Genomic DNA, 20,629 nt, shown 5'->3' on the forward strand with positions numbered 1-20,629 from the left:
ATACGGCGTTGTCCTGCAAATTTGAGAAAAAGTTGTCAGGACGATGGCGCCCGGCGCCACGGTCCTCCGAAAAATCCGCGAAACGAAGGGGGATCTGTTCGTCTCTGCACAAGGATTCCAGATCTTCAATCTCAGCCGCGTACCTGCAACCTACACACAGAAAAGCGAAGACGATTGGGGGGTTAGGGATTAGGGGTTTGCCTTTAGGTCAAACCCCGGTTTTGGAATTAACCAAGAAATGAGCAAGTGCTGTAAATGTAAATGACTGTAATGCAAAACAAGTACTAATACCTTGTTCTAAGGATGTTTGTATCCTTATGTGCAAAGGTTTAGATGTTGTATGTTGTAGTATGTAGCATGTAATAAGTGATCTCCTCTTCAATGGTTGAATCCTTGATTTGAATGCAACACTTAGCCTTGAATGGAGACTTGGAATGATCAATTGCTTGAATGCTTGAATGCTTGAGTATAGTTTCCACGCTTTTTCCGTCCTTCATCTGTGTTTTTAAATGAGAGAGGAAAATGTAGTTTATATACTTGTCAATTAGGGCTGATAGACTGATTTTCCCGACCTTAGGCCGACCAGGGAAGTATATTTCCAAATTGCAATAAAAAAGACCCGATATCACTTAGGAAACCGGGCCCAAAATAGGACCCAGGGACCAGGGCGCTGGGCGCTCTGGTCCCACCTCCGGGACAGCAGGGTGCAAGGAGGTTCAGGCCAATGGTGTTTGAAAAATGCAGTTTTCAGTGTCGTGAGCAAGTTTTGGGGTCTCCATTCAGGTTGCGTGTTGCATCGCCATCGTGAAGACCGAAATGCAGTCGAAATTGCAAGTGTCACAATTTTAGGACGCTACATTTAGCCCCCACTTTAGCGGGAGTATGTATGCCCATACTTCCGGTAAAGTACAAGGAAACAACGTTGAAAGACTTTCACCACGTCAAGGAGGCAAGATACACCAAGCCCCCAGTGGACTAAGGATCTTACGACTTCGATTGACAAAGTAAAAGGGAAGATCACGAGGGAGAACCATGACTGTCAGTAGTAAGGTTCCCTCACTATGAGTCATGCAAAAGAAATACCAAAAATCTTCAAGACAAAGCTAAGTTTGCCAAGAAATTTTCAAGTATCTTTGAAAGGATAGACAGGGTGTATGCCCCCCTACGTTAAAGCGATCGCACACGCCTCAACGGGGGTGATTGTTTTAACGTAGTGATACACACAAGAAATGAGAAAGGAAAAGGAGCACGTTATCGCAAAGATTTAGCCCCCAAGTGTGAGATAAACCCAAGGATAATAGACACAAAACACAAAGCACAAGGTGACTTCGCTTTCCTCGGGGTCAGTATGCTGTATGATAAGTCATGTATATGTATCATATGTATGTATGCATAATTGTTCTTCATTCCCCAATCAAGGAAGGTCACCTAGAAGAAGGGAACACATGTGTCTTTTGAGTCAACATGAGAGAGACCGAGGGATCTCAATGCTTTGCATCGTCCTCAAGTAGACAACACTAAGGACAACAAATAGAAGAATGAGAATAACATATAGAAGAAGTAACAAAAGAGAGGGGGAGAGAATCTGCTATGCTAATGTAACTAGTCTAGCACGTCATCTACCCCCCGATCTTGTTGATCAATGTTTCGGGAAGGCAGGGAACACGCTAGAGGAGGAACATCCAACACAGCAGATGGAGCTATCACAAGATCCAAACAAGGGCTATGTTCATGTTCCAAGCCACATTGTTCTTGTCTAGGAGCTAGGATAAGTGCTTTAGAAAATTCATTAGATAAATGGTTATCAACATCAACAAGTTCATATTCGCTATCAGAAGCAAGAGGAGTAACATTTTCATCATGCATAACATTTTCATCTATATCATCATCAAGATTTATAAAAATAGGATCTTTAACTCGCACAGGATCAAGACCATCATGCATCTTATGTTTAGGAGATTTAGGCTCAATATCCGGCTGAGGAGAAAATGGAATAATGCTTGTTGAAGGTGTTTTTGGAGATTGTGAAGTTTGAGAAGCAGCTGCTTGAGCCCTAAGACGACGCTTTCATCGGCGTTCCCGTGCAGAACGATTACGTCTAGTCTTAGTAGGAAGTGTAGAAGATAGAGGAGGAGGAATGTTCTCATCCTTATCACTTGGGTGTTTAGGTTGTGGTCTCTTAGGCTTGATAATAGGAGAAGAAGAAGGTCTCTTCTCTCTATAAAAGGACGGAGGAGGAACTGCTCCATATAAAGGAGGAATTCTTGGTTTAGGAAGAAGACCAAATCCTTCTTGACAAGGAGGTATAGGTCTACTTTTAGAAGATTTATTAGGCATAGACATAGTCACATCCATGGGGACGGGTTGGGAATCTTCTTGAGGAAAGACATTAGTTTTGTCTTTCAAAGGAAGAATGATAGGAATGTCAAGTTTAGGTGTTCTAGGTTCACTTAGAGATAGGATCATATCTGTTTTCCACTTTTGATAAGATTTAAAAAGATGATCACTTCGCGGAGGAAGAGATTGGAATTGTTTGGGCCAAAAGTAATCAATAGGAACACTAGAGGTTCTTTCGGCTGGTTTAAAGAGACTATGATTGACAGTAACAACTTCACCATTATGGGGAAATTTCAAACACTTATGAATAGGAGAAGCAATAGCTTTCATGGAAGATAGCCAAGGATAGCCAAGCTTCACACGAAATTGTTCGGAAGATGGAATAATAGCAAAGTTCACATCAAGAGATTTATTATGGACCTCAATAGGCAATGTAATAGAACCAATTGCAGGAGAAGAAAATGCATCAAATAGTTTCACAATCACATCTGTTTTGTCATAGATCACTTGATTCAATTGCAAAGTAAAAAGAAATTCTTCAGTAATAACATTAACCATGCACGAAGGATCAATAAGCACTCCACGGCAAGGTGTATTTTTGACTTTTGCAACTATGTATAAAGGACCATCAGGTGCTCTAATGGTTTCACTAGAATCAAATGTGATGGAAGGTTCTTTAGGGATTTCTTGCTGCTCTACAAAGTTAATCACATTCGGAGTCATAGACACAAGACCATCAGATGAGAAAGAGGAATCATTAGCCTCAATCGCATTAGAGGTATGAGAGGTATGAGAAGGTAATGGATCAGTAAAAATCTGAAGATTTTGGTTAGGAGGAGCTACAGATGTGTTGCCTTTATCATTCACTCCAGAAACAGAAATAGTATTATTATCAATCAAATCTTGAATTTTACCCTTTAAAGAAAAACATTTTTCAGTATCATGCCCAGGCTAACGATGAAAGTGACAAAAAGATTTGTGATCAAAATAAGGTGAAGTAATCTTTGCAGGATCAATTTGTCTTATAGGAGGAAGAGTAATCACATTTTGTCCCAATAACTTATTCATAATATCATGCAATAATTCATTCAAAGGAGTATACTTTCTTTCTTTCCTGAAAAATTTAGAAATAGGAGGCACACCTGATGCTGCATTCACATTGTTGTTGATGATGTTTTCATTGAATTTGATGGAATCTCTATTCGGTTTAAACTTCCCAAATGGTTGTTGACTGCTATCACCCTTATCACTCGGAGCCATAGGATGTGATTGTTCCATTTGACTCACAGTCAGTTGATAATTGTGAAGAGTGGCACACAACTGTTGGAAAGAAGTAAACTCAGAAAATAGAAGTTTGTCTCGAATATCTTTTTGCAAATTAGAAATAAAGATTCTTTGAATATCATTATCAGGCACTGGAAAAGAAATTTGAGCATACAAATGCTTATATCTACCAATGAAATCAATCACTTTTTCTTTAACACCTTGTTTACAATGCATTAAATCAATCAAAGTAACTTTAGGACTTATATTGTTTTGAAATTGTTGAATGAAAGCATTTGCAAGTTGTTCGAAAGAAGTAATAGAATAAGAAGGCAACGAGCAATACCATTGTAGGGCTTTGTCTCTTAATGTTCTGGTGAATAGTTTTGCAAGTAACCTTTGGTCATAAGCAAAATCAGTACATATTGTTTGAAAAGTCTTAACATGTGTTAGAGGATCTCCTTTACCATTATAAAGCTCCAAATGCGGGATTTCAACATGTTTAGGAGGAATAGCTCGAACAATATCAAGAGAAAGTGGGCTCGCAACATCAAATGTGGGCACACTAAACTTAGATTGATTCATAGAGGCAATTTGTTGCTGTAAAGAAGAGATAGTTTGTGCAAGATTATTAATGGTAGCTTCAGTCGAAGAGTTCATATTAGGTGTGTTAGATTGAGATGGAGGTGTGATGTTATTGAAAGAAGGTAAAGAGTAAGGTGGTGGGACCCTATGATAGTCAACCATAGGAGATGATTGGATAGGAGGAACACTACAAGGAGGAATGGAATGGTTAAATGAATTGTCCCCTTGCGTCATGTTCATTTGTGAAGATGTAATAGGAACACTTATTGAAGGAATGAATGAAGAAGTCGGATTGAATGAAGGAATAGGGTTAATTGAAGAAGGAGGATTGCCCCCATGACTAGTGATCACAGGAGGAATGTCTTGTATAGAAGTAGCCATGATGTTTGATGTAAAGGTAGGTATGTTAGCAATAGAAGTGGTCAAAGGAATAGAATGATTGACTTGTGTAGGAGGTTGTGTATAACCTAAAGATTCAGCACAACTCTTCATAGGCATCACATTCGAATTCACAATGTGTGAAATACCACGCAAAACATCAATTCCATTCTTATCACTTTGAAGCATGCGTTTTAGACCCTCAATTAAAGGAAGAGCTTGACTATCGGGATACTCATGAGACATCCATTGGTGAAAATCGTCAAATTGGTTATCCAATTTGGAAAGTTGTTCAACGGAAACTTCATGGAGAGCTTCTTCATCATTCGGAGGATTAGAGGAATTACCCATGTCCTCGTTAAAAAGGCTACTCAAATTAGGTTCCATCTCCTCAGTAGTTAAACCTCGGAAAGACTTAATTCTACGGCTTCGTCTAACGGGAATAGTGTAAGTAGGGCTTTTTGTTATAAAACTCATGCACTAGAGAGAGAGAAAAGATTTTGAATTTAGAGGTAGCAATTTTCAGTAAAACCAGCCAATCTTCCAGATTTAAGCTGTTAAATGCAATCACGACAGTCTCCCGAAATTTCGGAAAAAATGTCCGGGACCGTGGCGCTCGGAGTGCAACACGGTCCTTGCAACTTTTTTCGAAATTTGCAGGGATGAAAGGTATGATGATTTTAGAGCTAATCTGAAAAAATTGAGTGATTTTACGATCTGTAGATAGGCCAAATTAAAGTTGCAATCTCAAAATTGAACCCTATCAAGATTGTCGAAAAATGCAAAATTTGAATTTTGAAAAAGAGAGGGAAACTGAAATTTTGAATTTTATGATTTTAGAGGGAATGTCAAAAGCAGTGCAAGTTTTGAAATTTAAAAATTGATTCAATTTCACGCAAAATTCAATTTTGAAAGCGGAAATCAAGGTTGTTGTAATTAAGCACTTAATTTCAAAAGTCACAAAATGCAAGAATTTGAATAAAGCACTGAAATTTTGAATGAATGCAAACACAATTTTCAGATTTAGGACAGTAAGAACACAATTTTGACACAAAATTTCAATTTCAACAATTTTTGAATGATTAGGAGCCTTAAACCAAGCAATCACAAGACCAACTTTGACTGTAATTTTGAAAGTGTTATAATTGACAAAATCAGCCAAAATTCTGGATTTTAGCAGGAAAATTCAGCAAGATCTTGCTCCCGAAATTTTGGAAAAAATGTCGGGGACGATGGCGCTCGGAGTGCAACACGGTCCTCGCAACTTTTTCCCAAATTTTCAGGGATGCAAGATATTGTGATTTTATTACAGAATCCAAAGTTACAGCTGATTTGGAGATGTTTTGATCGGTCAAATGGTCAAACAAAGGTTGAATTAAGAGGGTTTCAAAAATTAGGGTTTTGACATTTAACCACTTAATTTTCAAAATTAAAGTACAGATATGAATTGATAATTTATAATAGAAAAGCAGATCTGAAGCAAGCATTAATAATTAAACATTTCGCAAGTTCAATGTTCAAAAAAAAGAAAATTTAGGGTTTTTATGCAATCACCTCTAAAATTTTGCAAAAGATCAAACATGGAAATGTAATCAAGGAATCAATTTTCAGATCTAATCATGAATAATCAGAAAGGATGTTCACGTCAAGTTCACCAAAATGTAAAGCGGAAAATCGCGGTCGAACCCTAGTTGGTCTCCCCTCTTCTAACTCCGAGGAGAGAGAAGGGAGGTTCGCTAGGATTCGATGGGTTTTCACTTAGGGGAGAGACTTTACATTCAAAAGAGGGGTTGAAACTCATAAGATCCAATCCCACACAATGTAAGGTTGGATGCTAAATGAATTTCAAGGGTTAGGAAAGCAAGGCTACCCTCTTTTGTAAAGAATGTTGATTAAGGAAATTAAGCTAAGGATGCATAGAAAGTCATAAAGATTCACTTATAAACTGAGTTTAGGTTATAGGATGAAGCTGCGGACCTGGAATTAGCAGTAGAATGTCGATACGGCGCTGTCCTGCAAATTTGAGAAAAAGTTGTCGAGACGATGGCGCCCGGCGCCACGGTCCTCCGAAAAATCCGCGAAACGAAGGGGGATCTGTTCGTCTCTGCACAAGGATTCCAGATCTTCAATCTCAGCCGCGTACCTGCAACCTACACACAGAAAAGCGAAGACGATTGGGGGGTTAGGGATTAGGGGTTTGCCTTTAGGTCAAACCCCGGTTTTGGAATTAACCAAGAAATGAGCAAGTGCTGTAAATGTAAATGACTGTAATGCAAAACAAGTACTAATACCTTGTTCTAAGGATGTTTGTATCCTTATGTGCAAAGGTTTAGATGTTGTATGTTGTAGTATGTAGCATGTAATAAGTGATCTCCTCTTCAATGGTTGAATCCTTGACTTGAATGCAACACTTAGCCTTGAATGGAGACTTGGAATGATCAATTGCTTGAATGCTTGAATGCTTGAGTATAGTTTCCACGCTTTTTCCGTCCTTCATCTGTGTTTTTAAATGAGAGAGGAAAATGTAGTTTATATACTTGTCAATTAGGGCTGATAGACTGATTTTCCCGACCTTAGGCCGACCAGGGAAGTATATTTCCAAATTGCAATCAAAAAGACCCGATATCACTTAGGAAACCGGGCCCAAAATAGGACCCAGGGACCAGGGCGTTGGGCGCCATGGTCCTGGAGGACTAGGGCGCTGGGCGCCCTGGTCCTGAGGGACCAGGGCGTTGGGCGCTCTGGTCCCACCTCCGGGACAGCGGGGTGCAAGGAGGTTCAGGCCAATGGTGTTTGAAAAATGCAGTTTTCAGTGTCGTGAGCAAGTTTTGGGGTCTCCATTCAAGTTGCGTGTTGCGTCGCCATCGTGAAGACCGAAATGCAGTCGAAATTGCAAGTGTCACAATTTTAGGACGCTACAGTACCCATACAGAAATTTTCATATTGAGTCAAGTTAATTGCTAGAAATCTTGTCAAAATGTTCCATCTTCTCAAAGTATCTATTGCCTTTATTATATTGACAAAATTCACAGATGGTAAAGGAGATAAAATAAACATGTTGTCAGTTAGTCTTGGTGTTGTCTTCCTAAACATTTTAGGACTAGATCTTAAGGACCTTAAAATTAAGGTATTACTTTGGCAGTTAAATGGATTCTAAAATCCTTTGATGGGAAAGAACCTTGGAAAATATTGGTAAGGTACAATATTTCTCTATCCAAATCTAAGAAGGGGAACAATTGGAACGCTCTGCATCCTTATCACTTGCTGCTTGGTAAAGTTGCTATTGCTTGTTGATTTTATTGTAGCTGTGGTTGGAATCCACACGCTTACATAAATAACACAAAGCTTGTGATTATAATAATAATTATATTGATAATATAATTATTATATTATTAGTTGTGAGATAATATAATTATATTATTAATTGTGATAATAAAATTATAGTTACAATTATTAATAATATAATAATATAATATTAATATATAATCATTAATATTTAATTATTTAATATTATAATAAAGTATGGTGTCCCTTGGTGAAAGGGCACCTCTTGCATATATATTATGAGATGTGTGATCTCATTGAGTGTAGGAGATAATAATAATAAAAAAAATAAAATACAGGCAATACCTGGGACTTTAACATTGCTCCTTTTGGCTCCAACGTTTTTTGACAGTATATGGAGGGCCTAGGAAAGTGTTAAACATTTGATAAAAAATAAAGATGCTTTTTCCAAGGCTGATAATGTTTTCGCTGCCTAAAATGTTAGTGTGAATGAGATCATTTCCTAACTAGCCATTAGTGGGAACCTATTCACATGTTAACTTAGGTCCTAGGTGTCATTTCTAGAAGTTAGTTATAATGGGGCCATGTTCACATCATTTACTTTTAGTTATCTAGGCATTTAATATTTGCATTGAGCACTTAATGTATATATAAAGGGTTATAGACTACTTCATCACACATTACCTATATAATCAAGATGATTGTACATTTGTAATATATCTCATCTCTCAATATTCAAGCAATTTCATTGTTCAAACACTCTCTTATGGAAGGTTTCGCTTTTTTGGCTAGTGATCCTAAAATCTGCAGCTTCAACATGGTATCAAAGCAATGGTCATGCAAAACCCTTCTCAGATTTGAGAGTTGAGCTATTGCTAGATGAGAGATTTATAATTGTAGGTTAATTTTGGCACATGTTGGAGGAGATCTAAGCTCACCATTGAGTCCAGGATGCCAGAGAAAGTCAGAATTGGCTTTGTTTTGTCTTAATCCAACCATTTTTGCCAGAATTACGAAGATTTGAAGTTTGGGCAAGTTGCCAAACTCGGGAGGTAGCTGAATTTCCAGAGCAGATTGGGTCAAATCAAACCCTATCATTGCATCCAGAAGGCCCAAACACCCTAAGAACACCTATCAAATCATTAAAATTGGTCACAGTGACCTAGGGCATCAAAGGTTTTTTAGCCTATTTCGCCATTGTATGGATCCATACAATCATATGGATTTTGTATGGTCTAACTGTATCTTGTGCCAGCATTGCGTCAACAAATCCAAGCGAGTCAGATTTTTTTTAGCATATTTGCCTGCTTGTGCAAGCACCTGCATCACCTTGCGTCCATTGGTACGGTCTATGCATTTTCTGCAAGTTCGATGTCATCCTGGGTACATCGACCAAAATTTTTAGAATAAAAATTAAATTGATTACCGTGTTTTTGTTAAGGAGTTTTATCACTTATTTTAAAAGTGTGGTCATGTCACCGGAGCTCTCCCTAACCGGTGGCACACAAAGCCACCTTTGGCGCTTAGTCATCTCACGACCTACCTAGCGATAACTGTGCATAGTTTGGCCATATGAGAGACCACACGTTAGCGCCCAAGTGCTAGAGTGTGGCCCTTTTTTTTTTGCCCTTGTGCCCCCATTGAGCCTTTTTTCAAACTAAGATAACTTTTGCTCTAGGAGGCGAAATTTTTCAAACGAGATATCATTGGAAAGCTAGTTCTACCAATTTTCTAGCAGTGCAAATTATTTCTCAAAATTTGTTGTCTGGCAGCATTTATTGCAGCTTGAAGTAAATCTTCCCTTTTAGACTACCAAACTCACAAATTTTTGCCAGATTGTCGAATTTTGGTGATTCTAACAAAATTTGAAAGATGTTCAAGAGCTCTATCATTCTATTCGTGCACTTTTTCCAGATTTAGCCCCAGGTATTATTTATTGAGTTTTTCCAATTTTGGCATCTACTTTGATTACTTGGACATGCTATCTCCTATAGAGGTTTTGTTTGGGGGGGAGGGATTCATTTTCACTTGTGCTTCATATTTTGGAGGTTTCAGATTAGTTTATATTAGAAATTTGTGTATTTTTCTCTATTTGTGCTTGTGGTCCTAATGGCTAAATCAGGATTTGAGGTTATTACTCCTCATAACTATCATACATGGAAGGTTAGGATGCAAAAATTGCTTTGGTCTAAGGAATTATGGTCTACATTGAATGAAGAACAACCTACCTTTACCAAGGAATACGAAAGATTTGCACAAATGAACAAATGTGATGAGGCTATGGGCTTGATTGCAACGCATGTTTCAAATAGCTTAATCTTCCACGTTGAGGAGTGCATTGTACCTCGATAGGTATGGGACAAGTACAAGGATCTGTTTGGTTTAGTTAGTAAGGTAAGGGCCATGCAATTAGAAGCAGAATTAGCATCCTTTTCTACTAAAATGTTTCTTACTATTGAGGATTATTTGGTTAAGTCAAATCATTGAGATGTCAATTAGCTGGTTGTGGGAAAGAAAAAACTGATAAGGAATGCATATGTCTGATTTTGCCTAAATTAAAAGGTGTTTTTTCATACCTCTCTACTTCCTTTTACTCTACTATGGATGGGTTAGGTGATTCATTTTCCATGCTTTCATTTGAGATATTTTGTGAACGATTGACTAGGGAACAATCTAAGCTTAGTCAACTGAGTATTTTGTGAACGATTGACTAGGGAACAATCTAAGCTTAGTCAACTTGATGCTACTCCTAAGTCTCCTGCACTGTCAGCTTCGTCACCTAAGAGAAAAGGGAAGAAAAACAATAAGCCTAAGATAAAATCTAGAGAGACTTCCACCACCTCGTGTAATCAATCTAAGAAGGAGAAACCTAACTATACCTTTTGTAAAGGGATTGGGCATAGTGAACAAGTTTGTTATAAGAAGGGAATTCATGAGTTGAAACAACTTCTCAAGGATCATAATACTTCCATCCCTTCTTCATCTTCTAGTTCACAATCTCCTTCCAATCATGTTTCCTCTCCTACACACATTCAGTCAACAGGTTTTGCTATTGGGGAATTGAAACAATAATCACCACTCATGTTGATCAAGATATTGGTTGGATCATTGATTCGGGTGCTTCAGAACATATTGCTCACTCATTTGATTAGGTTATTCCAAAGTCTATTGGACCATCTCACTATGATAGGATCCTGATTGCAAATAGTCATTTTGTTAATTTTGCTGCTATGGCAGATGTTGAATTGGGTACAGGCAAATATATAATATTCTTTGCATTGCAAAGATTGCCCATAATCTTCTTTTAGTTTATCAGATAGCACAGAGTGGCAATACAATTAGGTTCACTTCCAAGTCAGTTTCATTCGTCGTGATACAAGAGAGATTTCTGTTGTTGATCAAACAGATCATCGGTCTAAGCTGTATACTTTTTCCCTCTTATTATCAATAAAGACATCATCAATTATTATCAAAAAAGTCAACTTTACAAATATCAATGGCTGGTACTACGAATGGAGGATCATTGATGCCAAGGAGATCAAAGGAAACTTCATATATTGCCGACTTCATTAAGACAATAAAGCTCTAAGTTTCAAAAAGTTTTTGATGAGAATGCTTTATAGCTCAAGAATGGTAGGATGTGTCCAAGGGTGAAAGGTTTGATTTTATCAACAGTTCAAAAATGGTTTTGGTGGATGCTTAGGGTCCTCTGGTGGATTATGATGTTGGGAAAAATTTAGAGTTGCTCCCTCAAAAAGAAATAATTGGTTCTTTCAATGGCAAATGGTTATCTTATGATGAGTTCCCTCGATGGGTGTAATGGGTATATGGGGTAAAAGTTTCCATTTTTCTCTCTTCCCAAGTGCTATTTTGTTCTCCTTTTCCCTTCTTCAAAGATTATAGATGATTTTCTAAAGAAGATCACTTGGTCATTCCTTAATTTTGAGATTTCAATTCCATCATGGAAAGCTAGATTCTATTGCTCCCCTTTATTCGTCATCTCTTGCAAAGATTTGGGTTAGTCTCTACAACCTTCCTCAAGTTTTAAAATCGCTCTTATCTTGATAAAATATGCAATTGTTTGTGTAAAGTTATGAAGATAGAGGATAGCTCATTGGCTAAATCTCAAACCATATTCGCTAGGGCTAAGGTTTGTAGAAATTTTAATTTCCCTTACCTAAACAAGTTTGTCTTTCCTCGTTCTTTGGGACTTGTGTTAAAGAAGTGGATTACAAGAAGGTTCCTTTTAGATGTCATTCTTGTCATAAAATTGGTCATGTGGCAAAGGTTCGCATAATCTATTTACTTTCCTCCTCAAAGAATCCACCCTCTAATGGGAAAAAGGGTTCTTGGTTGTCAAAAGCTACTATGAGCTATGTAAAGTCTTTCTTAAAGAAAAGAATCGTAAGTGCTTTTTCTCAGCTGATCCTTTCCCTCGAGTTGGAACTCTTTTAAGGATACCTTTAGATCTTCTAGTGCCAATTTGATGCAACAAGGTCAAGATTTCAAGGTTAACCTTCCTAAGGAATAGCTCAACAAAGAATCTTCTTTCATCTTTGGTGTTAGGTAATGTTGACGTGTATTTTGTACACTATCAAACACAGAATAAAATACCCAAGGGTACCTTATCCTCTCTTCAGTAAAGCCTCTGAATGCTGAAGATATCGCGAAAAGGATCAATCAGGGTGACTTCAAGGTTCTTCGCTGTAGGATCTCTACGTGTGGATAAGCACCAGTGGTCATTGTGAATGCTGTTTCTTCAAGGGGTCTTACGCACTTTGAAAGCTGGTCTATGTTGCTCTAACTCGACTGCAAGAACAGGATTTTTTTCTAATACTAACAAATTCTCAAAAAAGATCAAAAGATAGGGTTTGCAAGAGATGAATTCTAATTTAATCCTAAGAATGACTCAATGTAGGCTAGACTTGATAAGATTCTACCAATTTCAGTATTGCCAAGGAATTACAACTCTACTGGAATTGATGTGATCTTCTAAGGTGATTAGTGATTTTCAAATCATCCAGAATTATAGATACTACCATAAAGATACATATCAATAGTTCAACAATGATTGAAGGTTCAAGCAATCTAAATATCTCCAGATGACCACACAAGGCGTCCTTACAATCAGTAAGAAGCTAGTGGTTTGGAACGTGAATCTCACCAAAGATCAAGCACAACACTTAGTCCTTCAAACTTAAATACTATTTCGACTGAGAATGATTCAAGAAAGTAAACAACCATGAAGATAGCCACAAGAATTGCAATAAAACACCATAACTTCAATATTTTATTGATTTCCAAGCCAAAATAGGCAACAATTGTTCGAAACTCTCTCTTCACTACTCAATCTTACTACAAAATAACTCTCTCTAAGCTCTCTAATCTCTTTCTCTACAATCTAATCTGATCTAATCTTCTAATGACAAAATGAAAATGAGTGAGGGTATATATAGCATCCTCAATTACAATGAACGACCCAGATCGAAAGAAGATCAATGGCTGAGATTCTGACACCTAAACCCTAATTAGGGTTTGTTACAAAAAGTTCCCCTTTTAGATGAACATTATTAAATGCATAGCCAAATATTTAATTGGCACAAAAGTCGAGGAAACATAGACCAATGATAATTAAGATGCCACATCATCCTATAACAACCTTTCTTCTAGAACCTTGTTCCCTTTCCAATACTCTTTCTTAGCATATGCAACGAATTTGGACACAATTCCTTCAACCTCAGCAATGGAAATCTCAGGAAGATTCTTCATTCGTTCCTCCAAGTGAATAACCTGATCAAAGGCAGTGAGAAGAGTCGCTTCCCATCCAGGTTCGAGTTCTTTGATCTTCTCGATCAGGAGCATAGTAGTGAACATTAGATCCCATTGCTCATCTGTGATGGCATTCTCATCTTTGCAAAAGATGACCTTGATTCTATCTTCCAACTCTTGGATGTCCACATCTGTCTCAATCTCGATTCGTCGGCCAAGGATGGTACACAATACTTCAAACACTTTATCCTGAATTGGATGGATGACACCTTCAACTTGACTGCATTTGGTGTTGATGTCCTCGAAAAGAACCTCTTTCATCTGGAGTAGAGTTGACCACTGAAGTAGGTTATGAGTTCCTCCATCCATTATCTTTTCCTGTGCTAGGATCTTCCTTGGTGTTTGCCTGATTACTTGCAGAACGGGAATGATAACATCTCTAGTGTGAGCGAAAGCGGCTACAGTTATGTAATGTCCCCATTTTGTGAGCATCAGAGTTTGTAAGAATTAGCCTATCATTTGACCCTCGTAGGCTAACAATTATTGATAGAGGGCCTCGTGTGGCAGTTACTTGGTGATTAGAGACATTACTCTTCAACTGGATTCAGGTTTTGGCCTTTGCACAGGTTTTTTGACTCAGATTGGCACACTTACTATTTATAGTAAGTTACTATTTTGGGAGAGTCAGGGTTCCTATTAATAGAAAGACACCTAAGCAGAGCTTATTGGCAGTGTCAACCTTGATTGGGCCTTTGCAGCTATTTCTAGACTCAGTTCCACATACTTACTATTTATAGTAAGTCACTATTCAGGGTTTCTATTTTTAGACAGGCATCCAATCACATGGAGAATGGGGAGAGTCGACTCCTGGCTCAGACGGTTTAGCAATCAGACAAGTACATCAAGAGATATTAAAGTTTAAGTGACTTAAGTGATTTATTTAATATTTTAATATTATTATAAAGTTCTAAAGTAACTTTATAATAATAAAGTCACTTTAATATAATAAAGTGCATTAAGTGAATAATTTAATGTGGGAATAAATCTTTTATCCCACATTGGCCAAGAAGGTGTTTGAGCTCTCTTAAGGAAAGAATAAAAGGAAAGGCAAGAGTTCATTCTCGACATCCAGTTGATGAATAGTATTTTGATTGATTTTTATTGTGGAGCCTAGGGCTTTCGCAATTTTCTTCTTTGATCATAGGAAACGAAAACTTCCTATTGATAGCAATTTTGAAGGTGTGAAATAACACCTGAATTATTGCAGTTGTGGGAAAGAATACTTCAGTTCTTTCATTTGTGCAAATTGGTGAAGTTTTCTACAAGGGTTTGAAGTTTATTGTTGAAGAACATTTATAGTTGGTTGTGAATCATCCTTATTTGGCAACAAATTATTCAAGGTTTTAAGAGCAGATTGCAAGTTTGTTCTTGCTGCTACAGTGCGCATGAACAGTGCGCGTGAACAGTGCGCTACAGTGCCGTGAACAGTGCGCTACAGTAGTTGGAGTTCTATAGAAGGGGATTTAGAAAGGTTGAACAGCTATATATATTTGACAAGGGATTTGCATATGAAGAGAATCAAACCAATATATCAAGGCAGCCATTGAAATACCAGGTTTTCTATCTATGGTCATTGTATTAGAAAATCATTACTTCATTGCATCATTTTCTATTATGATTATATCATGAAATATTTGGAGGTTGCATATGTTTAATGGAGATATAATTTGCATATCCCACATTCAACATTGATCAGCCATTTAGCTTTCATGCCAATTGTTTGCTTAAATGCCTAATGGCTGTAGGTGTATTTTGGGATGCATGACAAGTGTTTGTCTTAATGTCAACTAGCTGTACTAGTTAATTTCAGTCATTACATATGTGTGGAAAGGTCTAAAACAGCTAGTATATCATTTCTATAACAACTTTGCATTGTTAGAAGCTTTCCATAACTTCATTTGCAGCCTACAAACCCAAAGAAGACAAAGAAAGAATTCACTACAGCGGCTTCAAACATTGTATGCCAAATGTTTGACAATATTCCTTGGTGTTCAAATAAGCAAAAACAGGGTCAGATTAGCCAAGGGATATTACAGTGGTATCAGAGCGGTTTCCTGCCAACCTGTTGGGTGATGGTTGCATTCAATTGGTGGGAAAATCATCCGTGTACAAATCAGTTTTGATTTGATTTTCAGTTGGGTAGTGAAAATGGGCTCCATGACAACATTGTTCAGCGATAAACAGGCACTGAAAGAACTTGAACAATCACAATACAAGCTCAGCCGAGAGTTGTTGCGTTTAGAGCAAACGCTTTCAAAGTTTGGGTTGCCTAAAAGATTCAATTCACTTCCTACCAGCAAAGGTCGAACACCACAAAACAAAGAAGAAGAAGTGATTAGCATGTTTAAGGAGTATAGCACTCTTCCTCAAAAAATTAAGAAAGAACTTCCTTTCATGAGTTACATGGATTTGCACCCGAGTCTTTGCCATAAGACAGAGTTTGCAAGGAAGAAATATCACACTATAGCTCATGAATTGTTTACACATGAAATGGATAGAGAATCTACACATAAGGATGATACAACTCTTCATCAAAATGATTTGGTATCTTCAAATTCCTATGAAGTATGCAGAAATTTATATGATGAATTTGATAGACATGCTGATTTGATTCAAGAAGACACTAGCACAGCTTTGGGTAATGATTTATCTACATCATCCTTGCAAGAGGTGACTCAAGAAGTTTCTAATATAGAGGCTACTTCTGATTTTCATGACAGCGATGATGAAACTTTGCATGAGCATGAGACAGCAGTGTTTTCACATGTGCAAAATGATCCTATTGAATTGTCACATGAAAGTACTCAAAAATTGGGTACTAATGATGCATTGTATGTGGAGGATTCATGTCATGGTGAGTCTGATTTTCCAGATCAGACCTTTGAAAACAAGCTAGAAGATTCATATGTTGATACGGAATCCCAAGATCGTGCTTTGGATGGGCATGCAGTTACTTTGAGAGTGGAGGTGTGTGAAGATACTGTCATACCAGCAACTTCTACCTTATCAGTTGAGCCATCCTTTGAGGTACAAAGCAGCAGTACCTTAGATGTTGAGGTGTGCATGGATGAAAGCACACATGATGCTGCTTATCATGTAGTGAGTGATGACGAATCAGCCTCATATCATAGTGCATATTGTGAACCGGAAAACTTGTATGGGGTTCATAAGCTACAGAATCCTCATCATTTGGTTGGGCAACTAAAAGTGAATGACAATATGATTGCCACAACCATTGAGCATTTTGATGTTGCTCGTCAGATGTTGGCTACCTATGGTTGGAGTACTCCTTTGACAGATGAGCATGGTGATAGTGGTTTTTCCCTTGCAGAGATACATGCACTTCGAGAAGCAATTGGAATGATGAAACAAAATTACCTAAAATTACTTGCGGATAGGGATTTTCTTCTCGAGTGGGATTGCATTTGTTATGATGCATTGAAGGGAAAGGAGGAGCAGGTCGATGAGCTCACTCATGAGCTTGAGGTGACTATGGACTCATGGCAGAGTGCCGAGTTGGCTCTTCAAGAGTCACAGTTACAGATTGAGAAGCTTACCGAGGAGTTGAGTTTGGCACAGTTTCCACCAACTGCAGATATAGTACAGTTATATACAGAGGCAGTTGATGAGGATTTTATATCCACTGGTTGTAGTGAAGATGTGGTTACATCTATCACAGATATAGGTACGAAAGTTTCAGCTGGGATGAGTACCTTGGTTGAGAGCAGTAGAGAACCACTAGTTGCATCAAGTTCTCCTGAGGTCAGTACAGTGACAATTGATGCAGGACAGTTTACTAGTAGCTCTTGTGTCACAATGGTGGATTCTCTTGAGAGTTGTGTGGTAGTACACAACGCTACTCCGTCCTCACAGGGCATTTGCAGAGTGTCATCTAGTTGGGAGTATGGCTCCCATGTTGATTTGTTCCCATCTCCTGGAAGCAAATCTGTCACTTCATCCCATGCAGCTGATTTTGGATGCCAGCTTGTTGTTTTTCAGAATCAAAGGGATCAGCTGCTCGATTCAAGTGTTGTTAGTGATGAGCCATTGACAGAGGTTGGAGCATTTTACCACGACTACACAGTGAGGAGTGCTCATCATTTTTCTTTTGATCCACACACAGAGGACTTGATGATGCATCCGTGTGGATTGGCTCCGAGATGCCATCCTTTGTGGGATGGGTATTCATCATCTTCAGAAGATGGGATTAGCAGTTGCGAGCACCCGACTCAGCAGTTTATGGGGGATTACTTGCAGGGACAGCTGTCAGTTATACATCATGCTGATATGTATCCAACAGGGTTTGCTACTTCTATGTCACAAAGTTTTCTTATGGGTACATGGTTACAGGATGACTATGGTGTCAGTGGGCATGATGGTTTGGTTGGTTATCACATCCATGGGAGTTTACCGAGAGCTGTAGAGAGATATTGTGTTATAGACGCTTCTAGATATTTTTATCTCTATATGGCGAATGGATGTGGGGTTCAGTTGTTTTGGGATCCAGGAGGCGACAGGTTTGGCACAGTGTATTGGATGGGTCCCATTGGTTTGCTTCACCACTGCATGGTGAAGTTGAGATCAGAGTAGCGCAGAGGAAGTCAGAGGATATTAGGCTTGGCAGACTTCCATTCCGGGTTTGGGATCCAGGGATATTGTGCGCAACTATGTTTATGTTGGTGCTACAGGAGTCGGTTAAGGATGTGTGGGACATTTCACAATTCTCCTTTTGGGCCTCCCGAGGATTGGAGTTTCTTTGCAGTGGAGATTGCTTGGGGACAAGCAATTTCAGGGAGGGCGGACTGTAATGTCCCCATTTTACGAGCATCAGAGTTTGTAAGAATTAGCCTATCATTTGACCCTCGTAGGCTAACAATTATTGATAGAGGGCCTCGTGTGGCAGTTACTTGGTGATTAGAGACATTACTCTTCAACTGGATTCAGGTTTTGGCCTTTGCACAGGTTTTTTGACTCAGATTGGCACACTTACTATTTATAGTAAGTTACTATTTTGGGAGAGTCAGGGTTCCTATTAATAGAAAGACACCTAAGCAGAGCTTATTGGCAGTGTCAACCTTGATTGGGCCTTTGCAGCTATTTCTAGACTCAGTTCCACATACTTACTATTTATAGTAAGTCACTATTCAGGGTTTCTATTTTTAGACAGGCATCCAATCACATGGAGAATGGGGAGAGTCGACTCCTGGCTCAGACGGTTTAGCAATCAGACAAGTACATCAAGAGATATTAAAGTTTAAGTGACTTAAGTGATTTATTTAATATTTTAATATTATTATAAAGTTCTAAAGTAACTTTATAATAATAAAGTCACTTTAATATAATAAAGTGCATTAAGTGAATAATTTAATGTGGGAATAAATCTTTTATCCCACATTGGCCAGGAAGGTGTTTGAGCTCTCTTAAGGAAAGAATAAAAGGAAAGGCAAGAGTTCATTCTCGACATCCAGTTGATGAATAGTATTTTGATTGATTTTTATTGTGAAGCCTAGGGCTTTCGCAATTTTCTTCTTTGATCATAGGAAACGAAAACTTCCTATTGATAGCAATTTTGAAGGTGTGAAATAACACCTAAATTATTGCAGTTGTGGGAAAGAATACTTCAGTTCTTTCATTTGTGCAAATTGGTGAAGTTTTCTACAAGGGTTTGAAGTTTATTGTTGAAGAACATTTATAGTTGGTTGTGAATCATCCTTATTTGGCAACAAATTATTCAAGGTTTTAAGAGCAGATTGCAAGTTTGTTCTTGCTGCTACAGTGCGCATGAACAGTGCGCGTGAACAGTGCACTACAGTAGTTGGAGTTCTATAGAAGGGGATTTAGAAAGGTTGAACAGCTATATATATTTGACAAGGGATTTGCATATGAAGAGAATCAAACCAATATATCAAGGCAGCCATTGAAATACCAGGTTTTCTATCTATGGTCATTGTATTAGAAAATCATTACTTCATTGCATCATTTTCTATTATGATTATATCATGAAATATTTGGAGGTTGCATATGTTTAATGGAGATATAATTTGCATATCCCACATTCAACATTGATCAGCCATTTAGCTTTCATGCCAATTGTTTGCTTAAATGCCTAATGGCTGTAGGTGTATTTTGGGATGCATGACAAGTGTTTGTCTTAATGTCAACTAGCTGTACTAGTTAATTTCAGTCATTACATATGTGTGGAAAGGTCTAAAACAGCTAGTATATCATTTCTATAACAACTTTGCATTGTTAGAAGCTTTCCATAACTTCATTTGCAGCCTACAAACCCAAAGAAGACAAAGAAAGAATTCACTACAGCGGCTTCAAACATTGTATGCCAAATGTTTGACAATATTCCTTGGTGTTCAAATAAGCAAAAACAGGGTCAGATTAGCCAAGGGATATTACAAGTTATCATTAGATTGTGGACAATCTCAAGGACCTGGATAGCTCGATGGATTGTCTTCATCATTCTTGTTGCAAATTCAACAGCTACTGTGTGAGATTTGTCAATCCAAGAGCTCATAAGCTGAACCAAGCTCTTGACTCTTTCTGCTTTGCCAACCGATTCGAGAGGAAGTGCTTGCACAGGAGATACTGTTGGATCCTGACATCTCAAGGGCTGATTGAGATGACTAAAATAGCCTCTCCAAGCACCGACCTCTCTCTCAAGCTTCCTATTCTTTTCCATTTCTTCTTTAAGTTTGCCCTTAAGTGCTTCAAATGAATCGGTTGCCTCATCCATCGCCTGTTCAGAAGTGAGTGGACCAAGCTCAAATGTTTCCAGATCATACTCATCTGCAAGAATTTCATCTTCATACTTGTCCACTACTGGTGTAGCTATCTGCAATTTCCTAGATCCCGTCTCATCCCTTATCACTTTGGACATCTTGGTAGCCGCCTTCTTTTCGGTTACTTCTTGAGAATTTCCTATAAGGCTCTCTAAGTCAAT

This window comes from Cryptomeria japonica, chromosome 2, assembly GCF_030272615.1.
Source record: "Cryptomeria japonica chromosome 2, Sugi_1.0, whole genome shotgun sequence".
Lineage (NCBI taxonomy): Eukaryota > Viridiplantae > Streptophyta > Pinopsida > Cupressales > Cupressaceae > Cryptomeria > Cryptomeria japonica.